Source organism: Equus caballus, chromosome 6, assembly GCF_041296265.1.
Source record: "Equus caballus isolate H_3958 breed thoroughbred chromosome 6, TB-T2T, whole genome shotgun sequence".
Taxonomy (NCBI): Eukaryota; Metazoa; Chordata; class Mammalia; order Perissodactyla; family Equidae; genus Equus; species Equus caballus.
This window is the reverse complement of record NC_091689.1, coordinates 38,249,087-38,275,241: the sequence shown is the minus strand read 5'-3', so window position 1 is coordinate 38,275,241 and position 26,155 is coordinate 38,249,087.

Genomic DNA, 26,155 nt, shown 5'->3' with positions numbered 1-26,155 from the left:
ATTTAAAGTGCCCAATTAAAAGACCACATTTGCCAGCCACCGAGAATAAAGAAATGTTAGTAGAAACTGTGAGGTGGCAAGTCCTGGAAAACCTCTTGGGGGAGGGGCAGACGGGGGGCATGTGTCATTTATGCAGGTCACGCCTTCCTTTCTGCTTCCTTCCTGGATAAATTGTTGGACCTCCGGCTGCTGCCTGGCCCCACAAAGAAGCCATGAGGATGTAAGCCACCTGCTGTGGCTGGGAAACAGAGAGGCAGGACACGGGACCTCGACGACAAATAGAGCTGCCGCCCTACTACAGGTGCTTGACCTTGATGATCTTTGTTAAATGCACAGAAATGAATTTCTACCTTATTGAGGCTACTTGTTTCTGGTCTCTCACCAGCAGCTGACATCAGTAGCTGATTAAGAACTCAATCCAGTTTTTAAAATTTTAGATCAATAGAAAGAGATTTGTTTCCATGTACTCAGGGCTAACCACTGTGAGGAGGGTGGGCGAGAACTCCCACGGAATATTATACATGGTTCTGCTGCTCAAGGAGTTTACGCTTCCCTGTGGAGGTAAGTACATGAAGCAACACTGAAATGCTTGCCAGTGTTCTGTAGATTTGCTATCATCTCAAAACTTGTAAAAGACAGCAACCCACAATGGCTGGAGCACCCCGGGAGGATGCCTGTAGATGGTGGGACTCAAGTCAGTCCTGGAGGATGGGAGAGTCTGACCAAGAAGGTCAGGAGGACAGGTCAGCCATTCCAGAAGAGGTGAGAGATACTGGCATATTGTAAGGGTGTCTTCACGGGGCTGTGGAGAGAGTGGTGTGATGAGAACAGAATGCTGAACAAAATAATATGTGTGTTAATTTTCCGCTTTAGGTCTTTTAATAGTTGCTTTATATATTTTGGTACTCCTATGCTAAGTGTATATATATTCATAAGTATTATGTCCTCTTGGTGGAAAGTCCCCTTTATCATTATATATTGCCCCTCTTAGTCTCTCATTGTCTTCTTTATCCTGAAGTCTGCTTTGTGTGATACTAGTATGGCAACACCTCCTTTCTTTTGCTTGCCATTTTCTTGGAGTATTGTCTTCCTTCCCTTCATGCTGTGCCTATGTTTACCTTTATAGCTGAGATGCGTCTCCTGGAGGCAGCATATTGTTATATCTTGTTTTTTAATTCATCCAGCTACTCTGTGTCTTTTTTTTGAGAAAGATTAGCACTGAGCTAACTACTGCCAATCCTCCTCTTTTTGCTGAGGAAGACTGGTCCTGAGCTAACATCCATGCCCATCTTCCTCTGCTTTATATGTGGGACGCCTACCACAGCATGGCTTTTGCCAAGCAGTGCCATGTCCGCACCCGGGATCTGAACCAGGACACCCAGGGCCGCCGAGAAGTGGAACATGTGAACTTAACCACTGCACCACCAGGCTGGCCCCTACTCTGTGTCTTTTGATTGGAGAATTCAGTCCGTTTACATTTAGAATGGTTATTTATATACGAGGGCTTAATACTGCCATTTATCTTTTTTTTCTGGTTGTTCTATATTTCCATTATTTCTCTTCCCTTGTATTTCTGACTTCCATTTCATTTGTAGGTTTTATGTGGTGGTTTTCTCAGTTTTCTCTTTTTTTATGAATTGTGGCTCTGCTCTGATTTTTTGTTCAGTGGTTACTATGAGGTTTGTAGAAAAGATCTCCATAGATGAGATAGTCCATTTTCTGACAGCGTCTTATCTCCACTAGCTGAAGCAGGTTCCATCCCTATCCCCTTCTCCCTCTGAGTTATTGTTGTCACAAATTATTCTATTTTGTGTTGTCAGTTTGTGAGTAATTTGAAGTGCTTATAGTTACTTTTGATGCTTTCCTCCCCTTTATCTTTCCCGTTATAATTAAGTATTTGCTATCATGTTCTGAAAGAGAGCTGCAATTTTCTGACCTTGTCTGTTTATTTATCTCCATGCTCAAATCTTTATTGACTTTTGCCTTTCTGTTTCAGGTATGAAGGCATCCTTGACGATTTCTTTTAGGGGAGGACTAGTGGGAGTGAATTGCCCCAACTTTTGTTTATATGGAAAAGCTTATATTTCTCCATCATATTTGAAGGATAGTTTCACTGGATAGAGTATTCTTTGCTGAAAATTTTTGTCTTTCAGTATTTTGAATATATCATTTCTTTCTCTTCTGGCCTGTAAAGGTTCTGCCAAGAAATCTGCTGATAGCCTGATCCTATCTGGGTTCCTTTCTAGGTTATTTTCTTCTGCCTTGCTGCCCTTAATATTTTTTCTCTGTCATTTACTTTTATCAGTTTTACTGTTATGTGCCTTGGACAAGGTCTTTTAGTATTAACGTAATTAGGAGTTCTATTGGCTTCATGTATTTGTAAGTCTGGTTCTTTCTCCAGGTTTGGGAAGGTCTAGCTATTATTTCTTTGAAGAAGCTCTCTGCTCCTTTCTCCCCCTCTTCTCCCTCTGGAATGCCTTTAATCCTTATGTTGCTTTTCCTAATTGAGCTGTATATTTCTGAAAGAGTTCCTTCATTTAAAAAAACACTTACTTATTTCTCCTTCTCCACCTGACACATTTTTATATTTTTAGCCTACAAGTCACTAATTCTTTGCTTCATAATGTTACTTTTTTAAGTATTCTAGATTACTTTTTAACCCATTAATTGTGTTCTTCATATCTAGACTTTCTGCTTTGATTTTTTTAAAGTTTCAATCTCTTTGGTGAAGTATTTCTTCTTCTGATTATTTTTAGTCCTGAGCTCATTGAACTGTCCTTCTGAGTTTTCTTGTAACCTGTTGAGTTTCTTTATGATAGCTATTTTGAATTCTCTGTCATTTAGATTGTAAATTTCTGGGACGTCAGGGTTGGATTCTGGAGACTTTTTATTATCCTTCTGCTCTGAATTGTTCCTGTAGTTTCTCATGGTATTTGGTGAACAAATCCTTTGCCAGCATAGTTGTGGTAGTATCAGGTTGCAGATTCCACCTGCTACTGCTGAGGAGAAGCAGGAGCTGTGTTTCTGATCCTACAACATCTGCTGGATGTTGTGGGGATTCGGTGGGCAGTCCCTCAACTGGGAAAGTGTTTGCACTGAGGCTCAGGGCTACTGCTGCCTCTTCTTACAATCACGCTGAGATGCGTTCCCACTTGTGGTGCTGCAGTGGCACTATGGGCAATCCCACTGGCCAAGAGAGAGTTTGTATGAATGTAGATCTGCTGCCTCCTCTTATTACAGTCATGCTGGCCAATGTGTTTGGTGGACAGGGCTTCTTCATGACATCCAAGCCTGGGGAACTTGTTGGGACCATAGTGGCATGGAGAGTTCTCCTGTTGGCTGGGAAATTGTTTGCACGTGGTCTCAGGGATACTGGTACTTCTTCTCACAGTTGCATTGAGGTGCATTCCCACTTGTCATTCCACAACGGTACCATGGGTGCTCCCAGCTGAGATGGTGTTCACAGCATTTTCATGGAGCTTCAAGGAAGAGTTAGAGAGTGCTTACCTATCTCCACTACTTCCCAGAGGCCCAGTCCATCCCCCTTCAGATGTATAGCTTCGTGGGTCTCTCAAGCATCCTGTTGTGTTGTGTGGGTATCTTCAGCTGATTAATGAATGTCTTAGTTGTAGTTCAAAGGGAGAGAGATCAAGAGAACATCTCACTCTGCCATGTTGCTGATGTCACTGCTCTAAGTTAACCATTTCTTAGTGTTAAGTTCTTGGACAAAAATTTTGTCACACTGAAAAATTTTAAAGTATGTTCTCTCTGAAGTGTTATAGCCTTTGTATTTTGACATTTTCCTTGCACCTAATATATATTTTTGTCTTTCTTTTATTTATAGATCAGTTTTTCTAGTTGCTCCTATGGTTAAGATTTTCCAGAACCATATTTTAACGTCTTGATTCCATCTACTGTTTTCTATTTTATTAACTTTTCTTTTTACATGCATTTTATCCTTCCTTCTAAATACTTTGTTTAGTTTTTATTTATATTTAAGTGCTTCATAAATCCGTTTTTCTTTTAAAAATGTGAATGATAAAGCATTGTACTTTGAATTTCAAATCACTTAGTTTTTCTGTTTAAGCATTTTCATTGTAGATTTTAAATACATTGTCATCAGAAAGTCATTGTATGCTATCAATTATTTCAAAACTTTTGAAATGTTCTTATTAGCTATTTAGTACTTCTACAAATTTTGGATATTTGAATTTTTAACATAAAATAATTTAAATGTACTCTGCTTATTCATTTTATATATTTTTGCTAACATTGTTACTTCACCATGCACTTCTAAAATATGTTTACTATTTTGTGTCCACCTGCCCTGTCAAATTTTCCATCCATGTGAATTTTTTAATTATATATGTAAAAACTTTTTGCAGAGGAATATTCACCCTAAGCTAACCTATGTTCCAGTCTTCCTCTGGAAGGAATATTTTGTATATGGGTCACTGCAACAGCATGTTCAATTAGCTGTGTAGGTCTGTGCCCAGGATCTCAACCTGTGAACCCAGGCTGCCAAAATTGAACATGCCAAACTGTAAGCACTACACCATGAGGCCAGCCCTAATTATATTTTTTAATTATTGAGAATTTTTAAAATAAAACTTTGAAGGTTACTGTGGATATACATAAATTCTTGATTTTCATGTCTTCTTGAATACTACCTGGATTTATTTTTAATTGCATTTTGTTGGGGGGGGGGTGGCATGGAAAATTGACCCTGAGCTAACATCTGGTCTCACTTTTCCTCATTTTTTTCTTTCTCCCTACAGCCCATATATTTATGTAAAGATATGTAAAGTACATATCCGTATTCCTAGTCGTAGATCATTCTACTTGTTTTATGTGAGATCCTGCAACAGCATTGCCTGATGAGCAGTGCTAGGTCTGTGCCCAGGATCTGAACCAGTGAGCCCCGGGCCGCCAAAGCAGAGCATGTGACCTTAACCACTCTGCTATGGGGCTGGCCCCATTAGTTGTCTATTTTATACCTTTTTCTCAAATTAATTTCATACAACAGTTACTTTTCATAAAATACATGTAATGTGCATATCTTTTATAATTAAATAGTTTTATGTGTTTGTGTTTTGAAACACAACTCTTGTGAACAACATATTGTTAGTTTGGAGTGTTTTAAAAATCTGTACGTTTGTTAACAATGTTTGAATTTGCTTACATGCAAGATGATTAATAATATTTTAGGAAAATTTCTTCCACCATGGTTTGTTTCTATTAATACCCTTTTGCAACAATTTTGTTTTTTTACACTTTTTCTGTGTTCAAATATTTTCATATATTATAAATATTATATAATTTTAATTTTATAGCGTATGGACTCTACTTCTGCAATTTCGACTTGTTTTAGAATCCTGCTATAAGGTATTACAATATTTATCTTTCTTTATCTTAATTATTCCACTTAGGAGAATGTCCTCCAGGTTTTTCCATTTTGTTCCAAATGACAATATTCTATTGTTTGTTATGACTGAATAATATTCCACTATGTATTTGTATACCCCATTTTCTTGACATAATCATTCACTGATGGATGCTTAAGTTCTTTCCATATTTTGGCTATAGTGAATAATGTTGCAGTGAATATGGTTCTACAGATATCTCTTTGAAATCTTGATTTTTTTCCTTTTGATATATACCAAGAAGTGGAATTGCTGGGCCATGAGAGCACCCTAGTTTTAATTTTGTGAGGAACCTCCATACTGTTTTCCATAATGACTGTACCACTTTACATTCCCACCAACAGGATACAAGAATATTCTTTTCTCCACATCATTTTTAACACAAGTCTTGGGGGATTTTTGATAATAGCCATCCTAACAGGAGTAAGATAAAAATCGCATTGTTTTCATTTCTATTTCTCTGATTATTAGTGATATTGGGCAGCTGTTTTTTTTTTTTAAAGATTGGCATCAGAGCTAACATTTGTTGCCAATCATTTCTTTTCTTTCTTTCTGCTCACCAAAGCCCCCCAGGACATAGTCATATATTCTCGTTGTAGGTCATTCTGGTTTTGCTATGTGAGAGGCCACCTCAGCATGGTTTGATGAGTGGTCCTATGTCTGCCCAGGATCTGAATCAGTGAAACCTTGGGCCGCTGAAATGAAGCATGTGAACTTAAACATTTGGCCATGGCGTTGGCCTTGAACAACTTTCTCATGCCTGGGGGATATATATGTGTCTTATTTTGAAAAATGTCTATTCAGACACTTTGACAATTTTTTAATTGGGTTTTTTGATTTTTTCTATTGAGTTGTAGGAGTTCCTTATATATTTTGGATATTAACCCCTTATCAAAGCTATATGTTTTGCAAATATTTTCTTCTCTCCCATAGGTTGCCTGCTCATGTTTTTGATTGTATATTATGCAGAAGCTTTTGAGGTTGATGTACTCCCACTTGTTGATTTCTGCTTTTGTTACCTTTGCTTTTAGTTCCCTCTACATAAAACAATTGCCAAGAACAGTGTCATGGAGATTTTCCCCATATTTTCTTCTAGGGGTTTTATGGTTTCAGGTCTTTCATTTAATACTTTAATCTGCTTTGAATTAATTTTTTTGGTATAGTATAAGTATCCGATTTCATTCCTTTACATATGGATAACCAGTTTTCCCTGTACCACTTATTGAAGAGACTGTCTGTTCCCCATTTGGTATTCTTGATATCCTCGTCAAAGATTAGTTGACCTTATATGCCTGGCTTTATTTTTGGCTCTCTCTTCTGTTCCATTGGAATATGTGTCTGTTTTCATAGCAGTATCGTCATGTTATGATTTCTATAACTTTGTAATATAGCTTGAAATTAAAGAATAGTTCTTCTTTCTCAGGATTGCTCTGGCTATTTGAGGTATTTTCTAAGTTTCACAAAAATTTTAGTATTTTTTATCTTGTTGAGAAAAAGTCCATTAGAATTTTGGTAGCGATCGCATTGAACCTGTAAATTCCTTTGAGTGGTATGGACATTTTAGCAATATTAATTCTTCCGATCCATGAACATGGAAAAACTTTCCATTTCTTTGTGTCTTTTTCAATTTCTTTAATCAATATCTTATAGTTTTGGTGTACAGAAATTTCACATCCAAGGATGTATTTACTCCTAAGGATTTTATTTTCACTATGGTACTCTAAATGGGATTATTTTCTTAATTTCTTTTCAGAGAGTTTATTGTTGGTGTATAAAAATGCCACTGATTTTTCCATATTGATATTGTATTCTGCAACTTTGTTGATTTTATCAGCTCCAATGGATTATTTTGTGGCATATTTAGGGTTTTCTATATATAAAAATATGTCATCTGCAAACAAAAGCAGATTGTTTCTTGCTATGTGATTTGGATGCTTTTTTTTCTTGTTTAATCTGTTAGGTATAGTTGGTTTATAGTGTTGTTCCAGGCTTCTATTTTCTTTTGACCTTCTGCCTTGTTGTTATATTCACCTTTGAATTAAGATCATTGGGTCTCCAATCGTTTTTGTTTGAATTGTCTTTTTAAATTAATTAGTATATATTTTTGCTTCATATATTTGGGTTCTATTATGTTAGGTTAGATGCATATATGTTTATAACTTTTTATATATTTCTCATGGATATACCCTCTTATAACTATCCAATATACCTTTTATATCTAGTCATTTCTTTTCTGTTTTTAAGTTTTTTTAAAGATTGCCACCTGAGCTAACATCTGTTGCCAATCTGCCTTTCTTCCTCTTCTTCCTCTTCCTCTTCCTTTTCTTCTTCTTCTTGTCCCCAAAGCCCCCCACCACAGTACATACTTGTATACTCTACTTGCAGGTCCTTCTAGTTGTGCTATGTGGGACACCACCTCAGCATGGCCTGATGAGTGATGCTGAGTCCATGCTGAGGATCCAAAATGGCAAAACCCTGGGCAGCTGAAGTGGAGAGTGTGAACTTAACCACTCTGCCACAGGGCTGGCCCCTGTTTTATGTTTTAAAGACTTTTTAGGGAGCCTGCCCAGTGGCATAGTGGTTAAGTTCATGCACTCTGTTCCTGCAGCCCTGGGTTCATAGGTTCACGTCCCAGGTGTGAACCAAGCACTGCTTGTCCAGCCATGCTGTGGTGGCATTCCACACAAAGTAGAGGAAGATTGGCACAAATGTTAGCTCAGCAACAGTCTTCCTCAGCGAAAAGAGGAGGATTGGCAACAGATGTTAGCTCAGGGCCAATCTTCCTCACAAAATAAAGAAATAAAAATAAAATCTATTTTGTCTGACATTAGTACATCTGCTTCAACTTTCTTGTGGTTGCTGTGATAAATTATTTTCCATCATTTGAAGTAAAACAGAGGTGTATCTCAAATTTAAAGTGTGTCTGTAGTATACAGAGTAAATTTGGATTTCCTTTTAAAATCCCAGCTGAGATTCTCTGCCTTATGATTGGATTCCTCAATAAATTCACATTTACTGCTATTAATGAATATAAATGGGTTTATGTTTGCAGCTTTCAGGGTTTTTTTCTATATTGCCCATGTACCACTATTTTTCATTTACTCCTGTCTTTTGCATTAAGTGAATATATTCTAAAGTAGCTTTCTAGTTCCTTTAATCTTTACTTTTACAAAATAGCTTCAGATTTATACTAACTTAATTCCAGTGTGGTGTAGAAATATTATTCCTTTATTCTCTCTTCTTCTTTTTGGTGGAATTATTTTCACATATAGTACATCTTGACTATTAAAGACCCAGGAATACATAGTTATAATTATTATTTCACATAGATTTATGTATTTTAAAGAAGTTAAGATAAGAACGGAGAACAAGCATATATTTAAAGCTTTTTTATATTAATTTTCTAGTTTCTCATTTTTTCTTTGCTCCTGTCTATTGTGGTTAGCATCTAGAGTCATTTGTTTTGTCCATCCAGCTTTGTTACCTGTTACCTCCACTGCACTGGTGGTGTCAAATATATTACATTTAAATATGATATTTGCCCAATAATAGTTTATATATACATATTGTATTATAAAATTCATTTTTATATCAGCTAAGAGGAGAAAAGACAAGTTGGGTATTCACACTGTCTTTTATAATTAAATACTTTCATTTACCACTGTTTTTTACCAGTTCTCTCGGGGATTCAAAATATGTAGTCACTTGCTTTTATCTCAAAACTTCCTTTACTTTTTCACTTAAAACACATCTCCTAGGAACAACCTCTCTTAATTTATTTTTTTAACCCGAGAATGTCTTCATTTCACCTTCTTTTTGAAAAGTAATTTTGCTGGATATAGGATTCTTGGTTGATATTCTTCTTTGCGCACTTTGAATATGTTATCCTATAGCTTTTTGGTCTCCATTACTTCTGTTGAGACCTCAGCTGTTAATCATATTGAGGTTCACTTGTAAATGACAGGCCATTTTTCTCCTGTTGCTTTTAAGCTTTTTGCCTTCTCTTTTGTTTTTAGCATTTTTACCATGACTTTTCTACAGGTTAGCTTATACCTGCAAGAATTCTATCACTATCATTCCAATTGCCATTCATCATAACTTTCATTGTTCTTGAGCGTGCCCTTATGTTTGAACATCTCCAGGTTCTGCTACAAATGCTGTCAGTTCCTTCAGGGAGGGGTTTGAAACTCTCTGTTCTATTTTCTGCTCCTTTGGGAAAAATCTCTGAAAAAATCCTCTGGAGTTGGTGTGGGGACAATGGTACACTTCTCTATGACGTCATTACTTTAGAAACTGAGCATTCTTTTGATGGTGGAAACAGCAGTTCTGCTCATTTTGCCTCTCTCAGTGTGAAACCTCTGCTTAATGAGCTTGGACAAGGAAAATTGGGACCTGAGTATTTTCAGCAGAGTCTCCTTCCCATGCTTGGGTGTGGGGTGAAAAAAGAGAGTCTCTAACCCCTTTTACACTTTTCTTGAGGTGTGGGATGAGGGTTTCTGACTTCCTCCTTCTCCCAGGAAGATATCTCTCTGACAAAGAGCTGGAGAGAGAGGAAGTCCCACGTTTTTAGCTGTGCCTGTCTGCAGCAGAGATTCTGTCTCACTAAACTGGAAGTGGGACAAGAGGATACACATCTTGGTTAAATACCACAGACTTTCACACTTTTTATCGAGTTTTAGTAAATTTCCTACTTAATATTTCTTTATTTGTTGTATTCCTTCAGAGCCATTTCCAGAAACTGACTGTTTTGTCATTTTTGATAATATTCACCAGGTTCAATGGGGAGCAGGTCTGTGAATTTCCTCACACAGTCATGCCAAAACTGAAAATTCCAGTGGTTTCATCTTACAAAAACATAGCACCATATCAAAACCAGAAAATTAACAGTATTACTGTGTGTGTGTGTTCTATAGTTCAAAATAATTTTATTACATGTGCAGATTTCTAGAACAGCTACTGCAGTCAAAATACACAATTGTTACATCATTACAAAGATCTTCCTCATGCTGTTCCTTTATATTTACACCAACCAATAAGAAACTGAGCCTTAACCATTGATTTGTGGCTTACACATTACATTTTAAATCTTTCTGTATACTGATCTCTCTCTAAATTCTTTACTAGTTCCACTACTCAAGTTGACTGATTTCACCTATATATCACTTCCTCAATTTGTTTACAAATATGTGTTAGAAAATCTTAATGTCTACTATTTCTTTACACTCTACCCTTCATTTATTTATATAGTCATCATTTTTTACTATATAAATTTTGCACAAAGTTCAAACAAGTTTCCCAAAGATTATGAATCTACATTTTAATGTTTTTCATTAAATTTATGTACTAATTTGTGTTAGAGTTGATATCTTTACCAAGCGTAAGCAGTATCTCTCCATATTTTATGATTTCGTTAATATTCCACCTTCTATTAAAAAAAAAGGTTTACCTTAACTTATAGTTTTTAAGTTATTTTGTTTGTTTTTGCTCTTGAGAATATTATCTTCTTTTGAATGTTTTTCATGGTCATTTGTTGATGAAAGTAAACCTTTGTAAGTAGATCCAATAATCTTCCTGAACTCCTTCACTAACTTGAATAATTTTCGTGATTTCAGTTGTTTTTTAATAAATAAATAATTATGGCAACCACAACTAAGTGAACATTATTTTCTTTATTCTTCTAATCTTTAAAATCATTTCAGTTACTTTCCTGAAAGCATTGAACATTCTATCCAGTATATTAAATATAGTGGGAATAATAAACATCTTTTATGTGTTCTAATTTATAGTATAACCAACTAATTTGTTAGGGATAATACCTGCAATTAATTTTAATACATAACATTGTTCAAACTAAGAAATCTTCATTCTTCTTTTTGGAAGTTGATGACATTTTACTTAGAGAAATATATTATAATAAAGAAACTATCAACAAGAGTCAAGTAAATAGCAAATACATTTTAATAACAAAGTATGAGGTCAAGCAAATACATTTTAAATAGCATAGTAAAAATTTATAACATATTTCAGTTTTATAAAGTGATTTCTTAGATCGACATTCATTTTTGTAGTCAGAAGTTTGTATTTCACAGAGTCCATAAAGTATAATTAAGAAAGGTTTTTATCACTTATTCATGTAGAAAATATAAGAAAATATTTGATGTAATACAGAAAAAATCTATTCAATGTTTCTGATTATACATGTATACATAGAAAGTGCTTTTGTTATATAAACCTTGGAAGTTATTTTTCTGATAAGTGGTTTGCATTCACCCATCCAAAATATGCCCATTTTTGCCTCTTCAGTGATTATGCTATAAATTAACATTAACAACAATAGTAAAATAAAATTTAGTTCATTCATCCTCACTCAGGAAAATTCTTGATGGAGAAAATGGGCAAAGTATAATATTTGACTATTTTTTGTGTTCAAGTAATCAATAAAAATTTCCTAAAGTTCTTAGCTAAATAGTTATAAAGTAATTTATCTCTAGCTGCTATTAGTCCTAAATTTCTTAATCCTAAATCACATCTAAAATCATAGATTTTCATGAACCTACAATATACTAAATAAAACATTTAGAAATAGTATAGTCTTCAATAACTTTTCATCTGAATGTGTAAAGCAAATAGCTAACTGGCATAAAAGAAATCCAATGCTCCTTGTTTAAACTTTTAGTATGTAAATCAAGTAATAATTTGTTAACTCGCCATTAAAAAACTACTGGATTTCAAATTTATCCCTATTTTTGCCATGTATCCAGTGCTTTGGGCATATTTACTAGTCTGTTTCTGAAATCTGTCAGTTTACATAATATATCCATTGCTTTGCAAATGCCATCTCTTCTCTAAGAAAGCACTTTATCTTCTGCTCTGTCTAATAAGATTTCCCTATTCTTCAAATCTCAGATTAAATGACATATTTCCGTGGAAACTTTTTGCATAGTTGTCCTCGGTCCCCCACCCTGATTGAAGAATTCATTTATTCTTCTGATTTGGGGGAAGTTCTTTGTTTATAAATTGGTATTTATCACACTGATCGAGGGACATCCTTCTTTATTTTATCATTGTTATTATATTCATCATCAAAACTCCCACCATAGAGCTCCAATCTTGATATACATTAAGTGCTAGGCACTGGGCTAAGAGTGTGATAAAAAAAAATCTCATTTAATACTCACATAAAGCTGTATATATTTTCACACTTTCCTCTGAATCTTTCCTTTACTTTAAAAAAATAATAGCGGCCAGCCCGGTGGTGCAGCAGTTAAGAGTGCACATTCCGCTTTGGCAGCCCGGGGTTCACTGGTTCAGGTCCCGGGGGTGGACATGGCACTGCTTGGCAAAAGCCATGCTGTGGTAGGCGTCCCACATATAAAGCAGAGGAAGATGGGTATGGATGTTAGCTCAGGGCCAGTCTTCCTCAGCAAAAAGAGGAGGATTGGCAGCAGTTACCTCAGGGATAATTTTCCTCAAAAAAAAAGTAAATTAATAGATTTTATTTTTAGGGAAGTTATAGGTTTACAGAAAAATCAATTGGAAAGCACAAAGAGTTACCATGAACTTCTTCTGCTCCCACACACAGTTTGTCCTCTTATTTACTTCTTATAATATTGTGGTTATTTATTACAATTACTGAACACATATTGATATGTTATTATTAACTAACGTCCATAGTTTACATTAGAGTTCACTGTTTGTGTTGTACCTTCTATGGGTTTTGAAAAATGTGAAATAGTATGTGTCTGTCATCACCGTGTCATAAAAATTATTATCACTACCCTACAAATCTCCCCTGCTGAACCTTCTCACCCCTCCATATCTCCCCCTAGTCCTTGCCAACCACTCACCTGTTTACTGTCTCCATAGTTTTATTTTCTCCAGAATGTCATATACTCCATTAGTTTATATAGTTATATATAGTTTATAGCTTATTAGTATAGTTTGTTTAGCTATAAAATTGAAATACTACTACTACTACTAATAAAACCAGAAATACAGCTTCAAGTGTCTATATAGACAGACCGTACACTCTTCACAAAAACTACCTTAAAATGGATCACACATCTAAATGTAAAACACAAAACTACAAAAAACTTAGAAGATAACATAGGATAAAATCTAGGTGATCTCGGATACAATCTTGATCTGCTAATCACATTTTTGATACAACATCAAGAGCTCAATTCATGAAAAAATAGACAAATTGAACATTAAAATTAAGAACGTCTGCTATGCAAATGATAATGCTAAGAGAATGAAAAGACAAACTACAGGATGAGAGAAAATCTTTCCAAAACATATATCTTACAATGGACTGGAATTCAAAATATACAAAGAAAGCTTAAAACTCAACAATAAGAAAAAAATAATACAATTAAAAATGGGCACATGATCTGAACACACACCTTACCAAAAAAGATATACAGATGACAAGTAACCATATGAAAAGATGTTCAACACGATGTCTTTAAAGAATTTCAAATTAGGGGCTGGTCCAGTGGCACAGCGGTTAAGTGTGCATGTTCCGCTTTGACGGCCCGGGGTTCACCAGTTTGGATCGCGGGTGCGGACATGGCACCACTTGGCAAGTCATGTTGTGGTAGGCATCCCACATAATCAGTAGAAGAAGATAGGCAAGGATGTTATCTCAGGGCCAGTCTTCCTCAGCAAAAAGAGGAGGATTGGCCGCAGATGTTAGCTCAGGGATAATCTTCCTCAAAAAAAAAAACAAAAAGTATTTCAAATTAAAACAACAATGAGATTTCACTATACACATATCAGAATGGTTAGTATTCAAAATACAACAAATGCTGGTGAGGATGTGTAGCAACAGGAACTCTCGTTCATTCTTGGAGAAAATGCAACATGGTACAACCACTTTGGAAGACAGTTTGTCAGTTCCTTACCAAACTAAACATATTCTTATCACATGATCAAGCAATCACATTCCTTTGTATTTATTCAAATGAAGTGAAATATTATGCCTACACAAAAACCTGAATACACATATATATGGCATTGTTTTATATTTACCAAAACTTTGAAGCAGCCAAGATATCCTTCAAGAAAGGAATGGATAAATTAACTGTAGTATATCTATACAATGGAATATTATTCAGTGATAAAAATAAATGAGCTATTAAGGCTTGGAAAGATGTGGATAAAACGTAAATAATATTGGTAAGTGAAAGAAACCAACATAAAAATTCTATATCCTGTATGATTCCAATTGTATGACATTCTGGAAAACATATATTTATCCAATGGCAACAGTGAATTCACGAACAAATTCTGACTATATTTTATAAAATCAAAGTGAAGTAACATACGCACATGAAGATTTTGTTTCTGCCTAAAAATCAAGGAACAAAGAAAAAGACATCTCTTATGTAGGAGAAGTAGAATCCCAACTGAGAACAGCATTTCCTAGACTGGTTTACTAAAATCCAGTATCACTTCCTAGTCTTACAAGAGAAAGATTAAAAACGTGGGTGAGCCCTCCCTTTGATGCAGATTTCATGCTTCCTTGCTCCTTACTGTCCAGTGCACTTCTACCAAATTGGGGGAAAACCTCCAAGGTCATTCCCCTAGCCATTATGCCACAAGTGGCTGCTATTCCGGCTTCCTTTTTACCTCCATGCAGAGCTGCTCTCCTTTGGCATGCTCCTGTCTTGCCACACTGGCTTCTGGAGTTTCCTCAAAAGTACAAAATTATGTCTCAAGGAACTTCTATTTGTTCTCTTATCTACCTGAAATACTCTCAGTAGTGTGTGTTATTTCCTCACTTACTAAGTCTCTATTCAAATGTCACCTCCTCACAGAGAAACTGATTTACTTTCTGAACATTAGCAGTAAGAAATTACTTCTTTCAGCCCTTAGGGATTCCATCTGATGTTAAAATACATACTGAGTTCTGATTATGTAGTTCTAAAAAGTGAAAATAAATTGAATAATTTTTGCAATTTCCACAAAACCATGCTATTTTTTTCTTGTTTTATTTTATTGCAGTAACATTGGATTATAACATCGTATATCTTTCAGATGTACATCATAATATATTTCGAATTCTGTGTAGATTTAATCTTGTTCATCACCCAAAAGCTAATTATAGTGCATCACCTCATATGTGAGCCTAATCACACCTTTTGCCCTCCCCCCCTTCCCCTATGGTAACCACCAATCCAGTCTCCATTGCTATGTGTTTGTTTGTCCTTCTAATTATCTTCTACTTAGGAGTGAGATGATACAGTATTTGACTTCCTCCCTCTGACTTATTTCACTTCCCATGATACCCTCAAGGTCCATCTATGTTGTTACAAATGGCCAGAGTTCATCACTGTTCATGGCAGAGTAGTATTCCATTGTGTATAAATACTACTTCTTCTTTAGCCATTAGGTCCCTTGATGGGCACCTGGGTGCTTCCAAGTTTTGGCTGTTGTGAATAATGTTGCAATGAACTTAGGGGTGCAAGTATGTTTTTGTCTATGTATTTTCAAGTTCTTTGGATAAATATCCAGCAGTGGGATAGCTGGATCATATGGTAGATCTATTCTTAATTTTCTGAGGAGACTGCTTACCACTTTCCCTAGTGGCTGCACCAGTTTGCACTCCCACCAGCAGTGAACAAGTGTTCCCTTCTCTCCACATCCTCTCCAACACTTGTTGTTTCCTGTCTTGTTAATTATAGCCATTCCGACCAGAGGGAGGCGATACCTCATTGTAGTTTTGATTTGCATTTCCCTGACAGCTAAAGATGTTGAGCATTTTTTCATATACCTGTTGGCCATCCGTATATCTTCTTTGGAGAAATCTCTGTTCAGATCTTTTACCCATTTTTTAATTGTGTTGTTGGATTTTTTGTTGTTGAGCTGTATGAGTTCTTTGTATATTTTGGATATTAACCCCTTATCTGATATATGGTTTGCAAATATCTTCTTCCAATTGTTAGGCTGTCTTTTCATTTTTGTTTTTTGATGGTTTCCTTTGCTGTGCAGAAACTTTTTAGTTTGATGTAGTCCCATTTGTTCATTTGTTCTTTTGTTTCCCTGGCCTGGTTAGACATGGTACTTGAAAACATGCTGCTAAGACCAATGTCAAAGAGTGTACTGCTGATGCTTTCTTCTAGAAGTTTCATGTTTTTGGGTCTTACACTCAAGTCTTTAATCCATTTTGAGTTGATTTTTGTACAGGGAATGGTCTACATTCATTCTTTCTCATGTGGCTGTCCAGTTTTCCAACACCATTTATTGAAGAGATTCTCCTTTCTCCATCGTATGCTCTTGGCTCCCTTGTCGAATATTCACTGTCCATAAACGTGTGGGTTCATTGCTGGGCTCTCGATTCTGTTCCAATGATCTGTGTGTCTGTTTTTGTTCCAGTACCATGCTGTTTTGGTTACTATGGCTTTGTAGTATATTTTGAAATCAGGCAGTGTGATACCTCCAGCTTTGCTGTTTCTTCTCAGGAATCCTTTGGCTATTTGGGGTCTTTTCTTGTTCCATATAAGTTTTAGGATTCTTTGTTCTATTTCTGTGAAAAACGTTGTTGGAACGTTAGTAGGGATTGCATTGACTCTATAGATTGCTTTAGGAAGTATGGACATTTTAACAATGTTAATTCTTCCAATCCAAGAGCATGGGATATCTTTCCATTTATTTGTGTCTTCTTGGATTTCTTTCAACAATGTTTTATAGTTTTCACTGTACAGATCTTTCACTTCTTTGGTTAAGTTTATTCCTAGGTATTTTCTTCTTTTTGTTTCAATTGTAAATGAGATTGTATTCTTAATTTCTCTTTCTATGACTTCGTCGTTAGTGTATAGAAATGCCACCAAGTTTTTTATGTTGATTTTTGTATCCTGTGACTTGCCTGTATTCATTTATTATTTCTAAAACTTTTTTAGTAGATTCTTTAGGGTTTTCTATATATAAAATCATGTCATCTGCAAATAGTGACAGTTTCACTTCTTCTTTTCCAATATGGATCACTTTTATTTCTTTTTCTTGCCTGATTGCTCTGACTAGGACTTCCAATACCACGTTAAATAAGAGTGGTGACAGTGGGCATCCTTGTCTAGTTCCTGTTCTTAGAGGGATAGCTTTCACTTTTTCTCTCCTTAGAATGACATTTGCTGTGGGTTTGTCATATATGGCCTTTATTATGTTGAGGTGTTTTCCTTCTCTACTCATTTTATTCAAAGTTTTTATCATAAATGTATTTTTGCTGTATCTTGTCAAATGGTTTCTCAGCATCTATTGAGATGATCATGTGATTTTTATTCTTCATTTTGTTAATGTGGTGTATCACATTGATAGATTTGCAGACATTGAGCCATCCCTATATCCCTGGAATGAAACCCACTTGATCATGATGTATGATCTTTTTAATGTCTTGTTGTCTTCGATTTGATAGTATTTTGTTGAGGATTTTTGCATTAATGTTTATCAGTGACATTGGCTTGTAACTTCTTTTTTTGTGTTGGCTTTGTCTGGTTTTGGTATCAGGAGAATGTTGGCTTTCTAGAATGAGTTAGGAAGCCTCCCCTCCTCTTCAATTTTTTGGAAGAGTTTGAGAAGGATGGGTATTTAGTCATTGAATGTTTAGTAGAATTCACCAGGGATGCTATCTGGTCCTGGACTTTTATTTTTGGGAGGTTTTTGATGGCTGTTTTGATCTCCTTACTGCTGATTGGTCTATTCAAATTCTCTATTCCTTCATGGTCCAGTTTTGGAAGGTTGTAGGTTTCTAAGAATTTATCCATTTCTTCTATTATCCAATTTGTTGGTGTATAGCTTTTCATAGTATTCTCTTATTATCTTTTGTATTTCTGAGGTGGTGGTTGTAATTTCTCCTCTTTCATTTATGATTGTATTTATTTGAGCCTTCGCTCTTTTTTCCTTGGTGAGTCTAGCTAAGGGTTTGTCAATTTTGTTTATCTTTTCAAAGAACCAGCTCTTGGTTTCCTTAATTTTTTCTATTGTATTTTTACTCTCTATTTTGTTTATTTATGTGATGATTTGTATTAATTCTTCCTTCTGCTGATTTTGAGATTTGCATATTCTTCTTTTTCCAGTACCCTTAGATAAGCTGTTAGATTGTTTATTTAGGGGTTTTCTCCTTTGTTGCGCTAGGCCTGAATTTCTATAAACTTTCCTCTTAGAATGGCTCTTGCTGAAGCCCATAGATTTTATCATGTTGTATTTTCATTTTCATTTGTTTCCAGGGGTTTTTTTATTCCTCCCTTGATTTCTTCATTGACCCAATCGTTGTTCATTAGCATTTTGTTTAATCTCCACATTTTTGTGGCTTTTCTGGTTTTCTCCCGGTAGTTGATTTCTAGTTTAATACCTTTGTGGTCAGAAAAGATGCATGGTATTATTTCTATCTTTTTAAATTTATTGAGACTTGTTTGTGAGCTAATATGTAATCAATCCTGGAGAATGTGTCATGTGCATTTGAAAAGAATGCATATTCTGTGGCTTTTGGATGGAATGTTCTATATGTGCCCACTAAGTCCATCTGGTCCAATGTGCCATTTAAGACCAGTGTTTCCTTATTGATCTTCTGTTTGGATGGTCTATCCAATGGTGCAAGTGGAGTGTTAAATTCCCCTTCCATTATTGTGTTAGTCTCTTTCTCGTTTTAGATCTCTTAATAATTGCTTTATATATTTATTTACTCCTATGTTAGGTGAATAGATATTTACAAGTGTTATATCTCTTTGTTGGATTCTTCCCTTTATCATTATATAATGCCCTTCCTTGTCTCTTGTTACAGTTTTTGTTTTAAAATTTATTTTGTGTGATATAAGTAGTGCTATGCTCACTTTCTTTTCTTTGCAATTTGCATGGAATATCTTTCTCTATCCTTTCACTTTCAGTTTGTTAGTGTCTTTAGGTCTGAAGTGTGTCTCTTGTATGGAGCATATGCATGGGTCTTGGTTTTTTATCCACTTGGCCACCCTATGGCATTTGATTGGAGCATTTAATCCATTGACATTCAAAGTATCTATTGAGATATATATATATATATATATATATATATATATATATATATATTTACAGGCATTTTATTTTGTTACTTTTTTTTTCTGGGTGTTTTAGTAGTTCTTCTCTGTTCCTTTCTTTTTCTCTTGCTCTCTTCCCTTGTGGTTTGATGGCTTTCTTTAGTAATATGTTGGTCTTATTTATTTGCTTACTTATTATAGGTTTCTGATTTGTGATTACCATGAGGAACGTATATAATATTCTATGTTTATAACAGCCTATATGAATTTGATAGACTCTTTAGCTTAAGCTCCTTCGAACAGCTCTACTTTTCACTCCCCTCCTCCTACATTTTATGTTTTTGAAATATTATATAATCTCTTATTTTGTGTGTGTCTATTCATTACCCTATTCTCATCAAAATAGGTCATTTTAGTACTTTTCTCTTTTACCCTTCATCTTATCTTCATGGGTGGTTTATCTGTTACCTTTACTATATTTTTACCTTTACCAGTGATTTTATTGCCTGCTTTTCTTTCTGGTGGGGTTATTTTTTAAAAAAAAAAATTTAATCACTATTTGTGCCCATTTCTTTCCCACTTAAATAAGTCCCTTCAGCATTTCTTATAGAACTGGTTTCTTGGTGATAAACTCCTTTAATTTTTGCTTGTCTGAGAAGCTCTTTATCTCTCCTTCCATTCTGAATGACAACCTTGATGGATAGCATATTCTTGGCTGTAGGTTTTTTCCTTTTAGCACTTTAAATATGTCATGCCATTCTCTTCTGGCCTGTACAGTTTTGGCTGAGAAGTCTGCTGATAGCCTTATGGGCTTCCCTTTATATGTCACTTGTGGCCTTTCTCTTGCTGCTTTTAAGATTCTCTCTTTATCTTTAATTTTGGGCAATTTAATTATAATGTGTCTTGGTGTGGGCCTCTTTGGGTTTATCTTGTTTGGAGCTCTCTGTGCTTCCTGTACTTGAATGTCTATTTCCTTCCTTAGATTAGGAAAATTTTCATATATTATTTCTTCAAATAAATTTTCTGCCCCTTTGTCTCTCTCTTCTCCTTCTGAGACACCTATAATACAAATGTTAGCATGAGTGATATTGTCCCAGAGTTCCTTTAGACTGTTCTCATTGTATCTTATTCTTTTTTCCTTTTTCTGTTCTGCTTGGGTGATTTCCTCTAGTCTTTCATCTAGTGCGCTGATATGTTCTTCTGTATCCTCTACTCTGCTATTGAGTCCCTCTAGTGAATTTCTCATTTCCTGTATTGTATTCTTCACTTCTGATTGGTTCTTTTTTATATTTTCCAGTACTTTGTTGACGAGCTCACTATGTTCATCTAGTCTTCTCCTAATATATGTGAGCATCCTTATGAGAATTTGTTTGTACTCTTTGTTGGGTAGGTTGCTTATTTCTGTTTCATGTAGTCCTTTTTCTGGGGTTTTGTCCTGTTCCCTTGCTTGGAATGTATTACTTTATCTCCTCATTATGCCTCTTTCTCTGTGTTTATTTCTATGTATTAGGTGAGTCAGCTATCTGTCCTGATCTTGGAGAAATGCCCTTATGTAAGAGATGCCTTTTGAGGCCCAGTAGTGTGCTTCCCTCTTGTCATCAGTCCAAAAGATCCAAGAATGACCCCTTTGTGGGCTACTTGTGTCCTCCTGCTGTGGCAGGGTTGCTCTTACTGCAGGTACTCAGAGAGACTAGTCTTTCCTTCCCTGGCCAGCTGTTTGTAAATCTGGCTTGGGGAGCCTTAGCACCATTGGCTACAAGGTCTAAGAGCACACTTCTATTGCAGCTTTCCTGTTAATTTGGTAGGTACCCAGTGTAGCTGGCTGCTATCCTCTGGGCCTTACAGTTGCTATAGGCCTCAGGCCTACAAGGCTGTTGACAGTGCTCTTAGGAGTGCAGCTGAGTGGGGCTGGCCCAAGGTGTGGGAGCACTCAATTTTTTCAGGCTTTGGAAGGTGGGCTTGATCGTTTTTATGGCTATTTGTGAATCACAGGTCTTCTGCCCCTGGTAAGCCTCACTCCCCACAGGACCACTGTCAGTCAACACAGTCCTAGTCTGTGCACATTTCCCAGCCCTCTGCAGTTTACCCTGATGCCCAACTGCTGAGGCCCCCACCTCTCCACCAATGCCTTCCACATTTGCCCAGGTCCTCACACAGGCACTGCTCCACAGAGGTGAACACATTCACCTACCTGTAGAGGTTCAAGGCACCCATTCAATGCAAGCCAACGAGTAGCAGTCTGCCTGCCCTGGCTGAACTGGATTAAATCTGCACTCTAGTGAGTGTGGCAGCCCCCTGGGCTAACAGGCCAGGGGAAGAACCTCAATGGCACCTGCTAAGGTCTGTGTCAGCATGCCTGGACCAGGTCAGAACAATGGACCCCACCAATGTTTCAGTCTCCAGAGAGGTCCCTCCTCTCACTGAGATGCCCCCAGAGCCTGCCAGGTGAATCTCTTTTCACCAAAGGCCTGTCAGCCTTCTATCTGGTGATTTTAGGTTGCTGAGATGGGTGAGTTTGTGCACGGACCCTTTAAGACCTGGGCCATTTTGGCTTTTGTCCAATAGCTTTTCTGGGGTATCCCCCGCTGCAGTTAGAAGCCAGGCAGTAAGACCCTCATCTCAGTTTTGCTGAGTCTGGAGGATGCTTATAGCAGTATCAGCCCCTGCTCCAGACCTCACTCCTCCAGGGAGGGCTGCATACCTTAGGGTGGCTCCCTCCTGGCCAGCTGAGAAACTCGGCTGGCCCCGAGGGTGACTTTTTCTCTCCAGCAGGAACTTCTGTTCCTTCCACCTTAGTCAGGACTGTCCCTTGTTCTGGGGGTTCTTTTTATCCAGTTTCCAGTCTTCTATCCAGGGTAATTTTTCCAAAAATGGTTGTAACCTGGTTGTGTTGATGGGAGGGAATAAGTTCCTATCCCACCATCCTGAGATCTCCAAAGTCATGTTATTTTAATCACCAGCCTATAATCTGGTAAAAGGAATTTGTGTGTCAGGTAGAGTTTATCTCTTGCCTAAAATTTCCTTCTTGATCTCACCTTCCTTAGCCACTGTACATGATCTTTGTGAACAAAGAAAAAGGCAGAGTAAAGGGCTCTTAAGTATACAACTCAAAAGAACATGTGGTGCTAACAGGAAATATTAGATAACGTCAAGATTCTTTTGCGATGTTTTAGGGGTAGAAATCCTGGCGGGAACCTATCTTTCCTGTGTCGAGCTCACTCAGGCATTAGCCAGCACTTGATGATATGTACTCCATCAGTCTCTTTCTTTAGGTACTATAAGGACTGCTTAGTTTGGAGCTTCGTTTCCTCTTTGAGCTACTCCAACAGCTTCCTGACTGTTCTTCTAGTCTTTGACATTTCATGGCTTCTTTAATATCTCTACAAAAAATTAATTGTTGGTGATAGAAATAAAATAAATTGACTGTGACCTATAGAGAAGGAATTTACTGAGAGGAAGGGAACAAGAAAAATGTGTTGTTTAATTTCAAAATTTTCCTATTTGTGAGCAATACTCTATCATATAAATACATTAGTTGATCCATTGTCATGTTGATGAGCTCTTTCCAGTTGTTGGGTTTAGTGAGTGAATCTATTATGAAGATTTTTTTGTGGTTAGCTCGTGGACATGTTTTCATTTAATTTTTCTTGGATATCTAGGAGTAATATTGCTTCCTTAACAGGGAAGAGTATATTTAACTTTATAATAAATTGGGAAATATTTCTCAAAGTGGTTGTATATTTAACTTTATCAAAGAAATTCATGAAAGCCCTTATTGTTCCACATTTTGACAATCTTTTTATCTTTTTTTCATAATAGACTCAGTATTTGATGTGGACTGATGTCTCAATATGGTTTCAATTTGTATCTCCCCAATGACTAATGGTGTAAAGTATGTTTTACATGTGGTTTCTGGCAATCCATATATCTTCATCTCATTGGTTAAGTGACTTTCTAAGACATTCACCCATTTTTCATACAACAGTTTGTCTTCCATTAAGTTTGAAAAGTTTATTTCTATATTCTCAAAGTAGATTCTTTCTCAGATATTTGCACTGAAAAAATTTTTCTTCCAGGCTATGGCCTATTGGAATTTTTGATGATTATAATTTTTTAAAATACTAATAAAGATGCATTTATCACCTTTTTATGATTCTATTTTCTGTTAACTGTTTATGCAATATATTCTTACTCTAGGTTATTCTCTTATTCTTTTACAAAATGTTTACAGTTTAACTCTTGGATTTAGCTGCATGATTCACCTCAAATTAAATTTTGTGTATATTAGGTAAAGGTTCAACCTTCCATCTGACTATACTGTCATTATTTCATCATTTGTTGAAAAAACTAATTTTCATGATGGAGTTGCTGAGTGTGTGTAAACCAAATATGAAAGTCACTTTGTTAATTTCTGTTAAAAGTAGTATACTGAGATTAAGACTGTGATTGTGTCAAGTATATACATTGATTATGGTTAAATTGAAATTCTCTTCCAATGCATGGTTCTCTTAAAATTCTATCAGCAATTTTTTTGTACTGTTTTAGCATAGTGATTATGTACGGCTTGTAAAAAATTACTCGTAAGTATTTTATATATTGGTGATTCAATTATAAATGATATAATTAAAATTTAATTTTCTATTTTTTACTGCTAATCTGTAAAACAATCTATTTTGAGTACTAAATTTTAATATTGAAACCACTAAAATCACAAAGATTATTTAATGTAGATAATTATGTCTTCCATTAATAAACATAGTAAATAATAATAATAAAATAATAATAATAAAAGAATAAAATAATAAAAATTTACTTCCACCTTTCTAACTAGTAAGCCTCTCATTAGTTTTTTTGCAATATTTCACTGATACATTTTATTGAATCTATCAAAAATTGTTCCTATTATGGCTAAAAATTATTTCATTGTACAGATAAACCTCAATTTGTGATAGATATTTGGGTTGTTTCTAGGATTTGTCCTCAAAAAATTTTGCTACGAATACATGTGTAAAAGCCAATTTATCAATTATTTTTCTGTTTGAGTCATGTTTATGGTATTATATTTAAGATTTCTTCTCTATGAGTTTGAGCTTTTCTGTTTTCTTCTGGATGTTCTATAATTTTGTTTCACATTCAAATCTATAATATCTTTTGAGTTATTTATTTATGGGTTTTGCTGAGGAAGATTCAGCCTGAGCTAACATCTGCAGCCAATCTCTCTTTTTGTATTTGAGCTGCTGCCGCAGCTTAGCCTCTGACAGACAAGTGGTGTAGTTCTGAGCCTGGGAACCAAATTCAGGCCACTGAAGTAAAGCACACCAAACCTAACCTCTAGGACACCCGGACCAGCCTTATTTTGAGTTAATTTTTGTATTAGGCATGATATTTAAGTCTAATTTCATTTTTTAATATTAATAACTAAGTGCTAAGTTTCATGTGTTGAAAAACTACCATTTTTCTACTGCGTTTTTGTCAAAAATCAGGTTTCTGTTCTTATGTGATATGTTTCTAGGTTCCCTGTTTTGTTCCATTTACCTATGTGTTGGCCCCTCCACCATACCCTGGCATTGGGATTACTAGGTCCATACAGCAGACTTTGAGTCAGGTGTGGTGATTCCTTCCACTTTACTGTACTTTTACAAAATGACTTCAGCCATTATAATCCTTTGCCTTTTTATATAAATGTTAGAATAATCTTTTCTATATCTAGAAGAGATCTTTCTGTGGTTTTGATAGGAATTGCATTATTTGTATATTAATTGATCTGGTTTTGGTATTATGGTAATATTGGTTACACAAAATGAGCTTGGAAGTATTCCTTCATTTCTATTTTTTTGCTGGAAAAGATTGTGCAGAATTAGTGTTAATTTTCTTTAAATATTTGATTGAAATTTCTAGTGAAACCATCTTGGACTGAAGAGTTTTGGGGGAGGAAAAATTTAATTCTGAATTCAATTTTTTAATAATTATAGAGCTATTCAGGTTACCTATTTTATATTAGTGTGAATGTTTTGAAGGATTGATCAATTTTATCTAAGTTGTCTAATTTATATTTTCAATGATTATTGCAGTATGCATTTATGATTCTTCTGACATCTGAAAGCTATGTAGTGATATCTCTGATTCATTTCTGGTATTTGTCATTTTATGTTTTTGATTTCTGCTTTTACTTTCTTTCTGCTTTTTTTGAGCTTATTTTGCTCTTATTTTTCTACTTTAGGGTGTGTTTTTAGGTTATTTGAGAGTTTTCCTCTTTTCTAATATATACCTTTAGTGTTATAAATTTATCTTTCACTATTTCTTTAACTTATTCCACAATGTTTTCAAGTTGTATTTTCACTTGCTTTCAATTTGAGGTTCTAAAAAAATTTATCTTTGGACTTTGACTTGCCTCTTATATAGTAATATAATAGTTCAATGTTTTGAGGTTTTTATGTTATCTTGTTTTATTAATTTCTAGTTTGATTCTATTATAGTTGGAGAACAATTCTGCATGATCTGACCTGCCCAGTGGGCATGATGGTTCCTTTTACCTGCTTGCTTTGGCAGCCTGGGGTTTGTGGGTTCATACCCTGGGCAAGGATCTATGTACCGTTGAGGAAGCCATGCTGGCAGCATCCCACATATAAAATAGAGGAAGACTGGCACAGATGTTAGGTCGGGGACAATCTTCCTCAAGCAAAAAGAGGAAGATTGGCAATGGATGTCAGCTCAGGGACAACTTTC